The sequence below is a fragment of the Leopardus geoffroyi genome, chromosome B2 (genome assembly GCF_018350155.1).
Source record: "Leopardus geoffroyi isolate Oge1 chromosome B2, O.geoffroyi_Oge1_pat1.0, whole genome shotgun sequence".
Taxonomy (NCBI): Eukaryota; Metazoa; Chordata; class Mammalia; order Carnivora; family Felidae; genus Leopardus; species Leopardus geoffroyi.
The window spans coordinates 132208354-132215845 of NC_059332.1; the positions used below are offsets into that span (position 1 = coordinate 132208354).

Here is a 7492-nt window from a genome sequence, read left to right on the forward strand (position 1 = left end):
CCACTGGGCAGAAGGTCTGCCTTTCTTGCGGAAGAGCATGGCAACACTCGGTGACCATCGAGCCCGGCCAGAGGTCTGGCAAAGCAATAATAGGCATGAGGAACAGCGTCCTCTGCAGGAGAGCTGCTGGTAACATAAGACTGCTGAAGCAGGGCACCCATCATCCAAAGGGAAAGCATGGTCTGGAGGTTCCTGCTTTACAGAAGGACATATCTTTAGACAAGGTGAAAGGCAAAACTAGCCACCGGGGCTTGCGGGGAACAGGGGAGAAAGGGAGAGCCCAGTTTAGGGAGTTGAAGTAATGACGCTATTAAACCAGAAACTGGCTTGATTTTTCTCATGGTAGCTTGGGAAACAAGGCTTATAGATTAATAAGATGATGAAGAAGAAGAAGCAGCAGCAGCTTAAGAATGAGCATAACAAACATTGAAAAGGAAAAGAATCATAGAATTATTGAGTTGGAAGTAAATTTAGAAGTCATTTAAAATAAGCTATCACCCCATTTTCAACTCTATTTCTCTGTGTCCTGTTCCTCTTGCTGTGTCAGAGGCAGGTGAGGAGTCACTTCTGGCGAGGGTGGGATAGGTGGAGGGAGGGGCTGGGGTACAAGGCCTACTACCTGCACTTGTAGAAAAAGAGAGCAGATAGCCCCACACACTAGGTGAGTGACGTTAACCCAGGAAGCTAGCCAGAGAACGGAACTAAGACACAAATCCGGGATGAACGTATTGGAGGACCAGGAAAACAAGGGGGTAGAAGCAGCAAGGCGTGTGGAAGGCTGATAGTCTGATGGCATTCAAACAACCAAACTGCTGGTGACAGAAATGCACTCTCAGTGGGACTAAGGAGGCATACATGTGTGGCCTGGGTTTATTTTAAGGAATGGGATGGATTCGGGTGAGTTTTGCCCTCTGCTGAAGTATTTCCGGGGACTAGGATCTTGCATTCGAAAAGGGAAAACTCTAATGATTGTAGAAAAGGTTTTGTTTCCCTGGACCCAAATTTTGCTTTTCTTTTACTTTTGCCCAGAGTTCCGCCCCTGGAAGACATTGAATAAATTTAGTGCACTGCGTCCATGACACCCTTTCAACCATTGAATAGTGATTATGCCATTAGTTAGTAGTTTATTCTCCAAGCCAAAAAGCTTCACTTCCTTTAACTGTTATCTTTATTATTAGGTTCCTAAACTCCTAATCAGGCCATGGTGATATTTCCAATTGTTGCGTATCCTTTAAAAAAAGGTTGCGTCCAGAACTAGACATAGTACTGCACTAATACTTTGATTCACTTTAACCATTGTTCCAGTATTGCTGCCTAAGATTCTGCTACTTTTGTCAGCATCTTGCCACATTTTGAGCTCAGGCTTAGCTCAGAGGCAGCTATAACCCATAAGCCATTTTCTTATGAACTACAGGAAATGGATATGAATGTGAGTATCTTATTAGGATAGATTTACCCAGAAACAGACCCTGAGAGAACGATTTGAGTGAAAGTTGTATATTGGGGAAGTGATCCTTGGAAGCACCAATAGGAAAGTGGGGAGGCAAAGCAGCAAATGATATGCAGCCAATAAAGGGTGTGTTACCAGGCAGATTACCACTGTGGGACTCAGTCCTGCCAGAGACTCTGGGAGACAGTGGAGAGCATGCCTCATACTGTCCCTCACCCCCATGGGACAAGGATGTTGGGAGCATTCAATTATCAGTTCCTGTCATGGTTGGGGGCTACTGGGGAGGAAGGTGCCTGCTAATTCCAGTAACTACCAATGTGTCTCCTATGCAGGCTCCTGTCTCCAAAGGAAGCCTTCAGGCAAAGAATTACAGATGTTGGCAGTTGGAAACCTGAGAGTTGGCCTGTGTGGGGAAGGTGAATATCGAGAGGGGGCAGGGCACTAGCAGTATCTGCTATAGATGGGAATATGGGAATAATAGATAGATTGATAGATAGAGATATACATACACACAGGCACAAATATCAGTACAGATAAAGATAAGAAAACAAAGAGCTGTAGAAGGCAAGGTAAAGCTGTCTTAAAGGGCTTGAAGTGAGAACGAGTGCTTCTAGACTCAGCCAAATAAATTCCTGTTTCTTTTAGCAAGGTAAAATCACAAAAGAATATTATTGATTGATTGATTGATTGATTGATTTTAGACTGTACTTTTTAAAGATGATTTTATTTATTTTTTTAAAATTTATTTATTTATTTTTGAGGGAGAGAAAAGAGGGAGGGGCAGAGAGAGAGAGGGGGAGAGAGAATTCCAAGCAGGCTTTGTGCTGACAGAGCCGACATGGGGCTGAAACTCAGGAGCCATGAGATCATGACTTGAGCCAAAATCGAGAGTCAGACCCTTAACCAACTGAGCTGCCCAGGTGCCCCACAAAAGAAAATTAAAGTTCAGCTGTCCTTTAAATAAATTTGACGTTAGCCTCTGGATTATTTCTTCGCAACAATTTCTTAAATTGTGTCATTTTTCAATTAAAAAACCATGAAATTTGTAGTAGAAATTTAGAGATTTGAAAACAAATCTATAGTCATGTCATCCAAATATTGACATTACAGACATTTTGATTTTTTCTTGTAGTGATTCTCATGCCAGTAAGTTTGGTTTTAACAGAATTAGGTCATCTTTTATTTTTTTTTAAAATTTTTTTTAATTTTTTTTTTTCAACGTTTATTTATTTTTGGGACAGAGAGAGACAGAGCATGAACGGGGGAGAGGCAGAGAGAGAGGGAGACACAGAATCGGAAACAGGCTCCAGGCTCTGAGCCATCAGCCCAGAGCCCGATGTGGGGCTCGAACTCACGGACCGCGAGATCGTGACCTGGCTGAAGTCGGACGCTTAACCGACTGCGCCACCCAGGCGCCCTGTAGGTCATCTTTTATTTATAATATTTTCCTGCTTTTTAAATTTTGCATTATGACCTAAGCAAGGATTTCCACTTGATCAGAGTTGATCACTTGCTCTTGGAGCAAAGTTCCCTATCTCCATGGAATCAGGATCCAGGAACGCTTTGAGGAATAATTCATTCTGTGTTCTCGACTGAGAAGTTCAAACATGCAGCAGTTTCAAACATATAGCAGCATAGCTGATAGATGGGATGGTCCTGTGCAAGCCAGGTTGGCAGGAAATGACCTGAAAGGGAAAACAAAGTCATGAGAAAAGAGAATGGAATCTGAGCAAGAATCACCAACAGGGCTTGGGCAGACAGGTAGTGATTAAGCCCCTGACAACCTCATGTACTCAGTGATGGAGAGGCTGTGTGGCTCAATGGCAAGAGTGGATTTCTAGGGATCTAACAAGTTTCCCAACTCCCACTCCCCCACCCCCACATGTAAAATTTAGAAGAAGCCACAAGAAGGGGCAGGGATCTCCCTGTAGGTCAGTAGGAAAGATAAACACTGTCAGATACAAAACAGTCATACCCGTTTTGGTATAGCTGAGCAGCAGGCCAACCTAGTGAAGGGTGCAGATGGTATCAATAGCTGAGATCAGTAGCAAGGGATACTGGGCTCAAAGCACAGCAAGGGCGAGAGCCTCAGAGGATGTTAGAGGTCAACAGTGGATCAGTGCCACCACGCTGACAGTTCAAGCCAGGAATAGATGCAGAGGGATGGCTATGGAGAGATGCAAGAATCATTCATAAGGAAAAATGCCTGCAAGCCACAGCCAAAACAGATCGCAAAGCAGCAGCTGAAACAGGAAGGCAGAGGTGCAGGCAAATTATATGAAAGGCAATGTTTTCACTTCCAAGACTCAACAGAACACTGTGTTTGTGTGCTCTGTGGGGGATTAGGGCAAATAATTTTTTTAATGTTTCTTTTTTTAAAAATTTTTAATGTTCATTTATTTTTGAGAGACAGAGAGAAAGAGAGACAGAGTATGAGTGGGGGAGGGGCAGAGAGCGAGGGAGATACAGAATCTGAAGCAGGCTCCAGGCTCTGAGCTGTCAGCACAGAGCCTGACTCGGGGCTTGAACTCTCTAACCGGGAGATCATGAAGTGAGCCAAATTGCGCCTTATCAACCGAGCCACCCAGATACATAAATCATTAAAATGACCTACTGAATATTCACATGCTAAAAGCATTCAAAGCATTTCTTACTGATATTAACAAAAATACTCCATAAACTTCGTTGTATGGATATCTTGTAATTGTCTTTAATCACACTCAGATTGTTTAAAATTTTTCAAATCCTATAAATAGGATGAGGAATTACTCCACACCAAAGATTTACTCTCTGTATATTTCTTCAGGCTGGTTTCTAAGATTATGTTAATAGTTATTTGGTAATAATTAGTATTTATTCCCTGAATTTTATATTTCATGCCACATTTAACTTTGTAACATCCTTTGAGGTAGGGTTTCTTCTCATATTACAGATGAGAAAACTGAGGTTCAAAAAAATCAAGTAACTTGCCTCAGATCACAAAGTTAGTGGGATGTAAAGCTATATGTACTACATTCCCTGGGCTCCAAAGCCCATACTCTGAGCCACCACACTGAGCGGAAAATTACGCTGATGCTATTTTCAAAATAGTATGATAGGGAAAGACAGGATTCAGTAGGCAGAAAAGAAGAGTCCGGGGCTTAAAAGAACCTGGGTGGAGGAAAAACACAGATTTTAAAACATTTCTTCTGGGAATGTCTGACCTGGAGCAAACTCCCTCAAGCATAAAGTTCCTCTTAAGAATGCAACAGACACTGCCTACTCCCCTCAGGTTTTCCTCAGAAATTTGACCAACAGAGACCTGACTAAAAATTACTAGTCGGCCATAAGATGTAGGACCCATAGGAAGAGTATGGCCATAAACCATCCCTCATATGATAAAAATGAGCCAATCAAAAAAGGAATGACTACACATTTAGAGGTACCTAGCCAGTGACAGTGGAACCTGAGAAGGAACAAGGGGGAGGGAAGGAAGCCTACCAAAACTCTATAAAACAAAGCTCCTAGCCTACAGTCCTGGCCATTTACTTTTGAATGCCCCCTCTCTGTAAAGACAGCTTTCATACTTTTCTTTCTTACTGATCTTCTCCTCTAATAAACTTTGACCTGCGGCTCATTTTATTTTGTGTTCACCTCTGCATTCTTCAAAGCATGGAGACAACAAACCTTGGATATGGCGGTAAAAAAAATCCTGCAACAATAGGACCCTGAAAACCGTTCTATAAACTCTTTATACAAACTAGCATACTTAGTCTGAGTAGCAAAATAATAGAATTGTAGGCAGAAAGAGTTAGGGGTCCCCAGACAAAGCTTTCCTGCCACAAGAGAAGTCAGTTTTAGGCCCCCAGCTATTTTCTTTGATCTATGCCCTACTTCCTTGATGTATGCATATCCAAAAGGTATCAGAATTACAAAGAAATGCAAAAACCTTAGCGGTCAAGGGTTTTAAGGGAACAAAGGGAATGCAAAAACTAACAGTCTCTGAGGCCAGGAAATAGCTTAACCACATTGGAGACAATAAATCAGTGGTAAAACTCCCTGTGCTATATCAAAAGTAAGCAAGGCCTTGCTTTCCTTACCCGAGTAGTGAGCCCAAGACCCCAACCAGTTTAGGTGAACTCTGGCTCTCAGATCATGCCCATACTACCTTCCCCTTGTCCAACAGTTACTTCTGTTCCATTATAATGTGAAAGTCTCCACCTGAAAGATGAGTACAACTTCATTAATATACATAGACTACATACGTAGGCGTATTTCCTCAGCAAGGCTGTACAACTTTATGCCCACTTTTACATGTAATGACAAAGCTACTCTTTCTGAATATTCATTCTCACTCTAAATAAAAAGAACCCAGGGGCACCCGGGGAAGCAGTCATTGAGGGTCTGACTTCTGCTCAGGTCATGATCTTGTGGTTAGTGAATTCGATCCCCCGCCTCGGGCTCTGTGCTGACAGCTCAGAGTCTGGAGCCTTCATCAGATTCTGTCTCTCTCTGTCTCTCTCTCTGCCCCTCCTCCGCTTGGCGCTCTCTCTCTCAAAAATAAATAAATGTTAAAAAAAAAAACAAAAAACTTTAAAAAAAAAGAAAAACACAAAAACACTCATCCCTGCTCAGGGAGTCATGCTTTGGAAGTTATTCTCTGTCATCTCCTTACTTGCTACTAATAAAGTTTCTTTATGATAATGCTCGAGTAATTTACTTGTAACTTACCAAGGAGCAGACTCACGATTATTCCATTACAAAATCACTAGTTGGGAGCTGGGTATGAATGTCTCCCAACGGGCATTCTCTATGGAGAGAATCCATTGTTACAGAAGCCAAATCCACAAGCAGAATCATCACCCCATATTGACTCACAATGAAAAGCTACCAACAGGAAAAAAAAAATTCTAACTCAAAATCATTGTTTAATTGTAGTAATTTATAAAAACACTTGAAAAATACTTGAAGTAAAAAAATATTTATAGTCATTACTGTATTTGTAAGACAGCAAATATTGCCACCCCAAGATATGCCTCTTGGCATGGTGATTATTTCAAGCTGACTATTTTTAAGGAACTACAAACACAGGAGAAACTCTGAAATGCAAGTAGAAGTTACCCTTTTGTAAGAAATATTTACATTTGGGAAATCTCCATTTGTAAGAGTGTTGGGGAGGAAAATTTCTTCTCTACCCTTAGAAGTGTTTCTAGCCGGTCTAAGAATCAAATTGACACGGGACAGATTAACAGGAGAAAATCAAACAAAAGTTCAATAACATGCATACCTCCTGCATGGCGGAGAGGGAGACCCAGAAAAACTGAGTAATTCCCCAAATGGCCAGACATCACCTTAAATACCAGCCTCAGCCAAAGACAAAAGCAGATATTGGGTGTGGGGAGTCAGTTATGGGAGGTGTTGAGGAAAAGCACAGTAAACAACCGTAAGGTTGTTATGCAGACTTAAGTAGTTGTCTTTTCCATTGTTAAGTCTTTCTAGAGAGTTAGAATTATTCCCCCCTCTTCCTTGTACAGCAAAGCAGACAGGCTTACAAATGGAGATTTCCCTTATGTATGTAAATTTATCTTTACAAAAGGATAACTTTTACTTGGATTTCAGAGCTTCACCTACATTTGAAGTTTCTTAAAAATAACCAGCCTATGGGGCGCCTGGGTGGCGCAGTCGGTTAAGCGTCCGACTTCAGCCAGGTCACGATCTCGTGGTCCGTGAGTTCGAGCCCCGCGTCGGGCTCTGGGCTGATGGCTCAGAGCCTGGAGCCTGTTTCCGATTCTGTGTCTCCCTCTCTCTCTGTCCCTCCCCCGTTCATGCTCTGTCTCTCTCTGTCCCAAAAATAAATAAACGTTGAAAAAAAAAAAATAACCAGCCTAAAATAACCAATATACCAAACGGGGATTTCTGGGGGTGGCAAAATTTGCTCCCCTACATATTTATTAATTAACACACATATTAATTAATATGCCATTCTAAAGTAACATGTTTCCTGGGAATTTCTCTTAAAAGGCCACTTTTTTTTTTTTAAAGTAGGTCATTACTACTTCCAGA

General features: G+C 41.8%; 1 long non-coding RNA gene across 1 annotated transcript; it reads right to left on the minus strand.

The window, feature by feature from the left end:
* Positions 1-3025: 3025 nt before the first annotated feature.
* LOC123609841 lies at positions 3026-6232 on the minus strand. Its single transcript, XR_006717988.1, has 3 exons — positions 6161-6232; positions 5598-5650; positions 3026-3135 (listed from the first exon to the last, which is right to left on the minus strand). It is a non-coding gene; the product is annotated as an uncharacterized LOC123609841 (long non-coding RNA).
* Positions 6233-7492: the final 1260 nt, after the last annotated feature.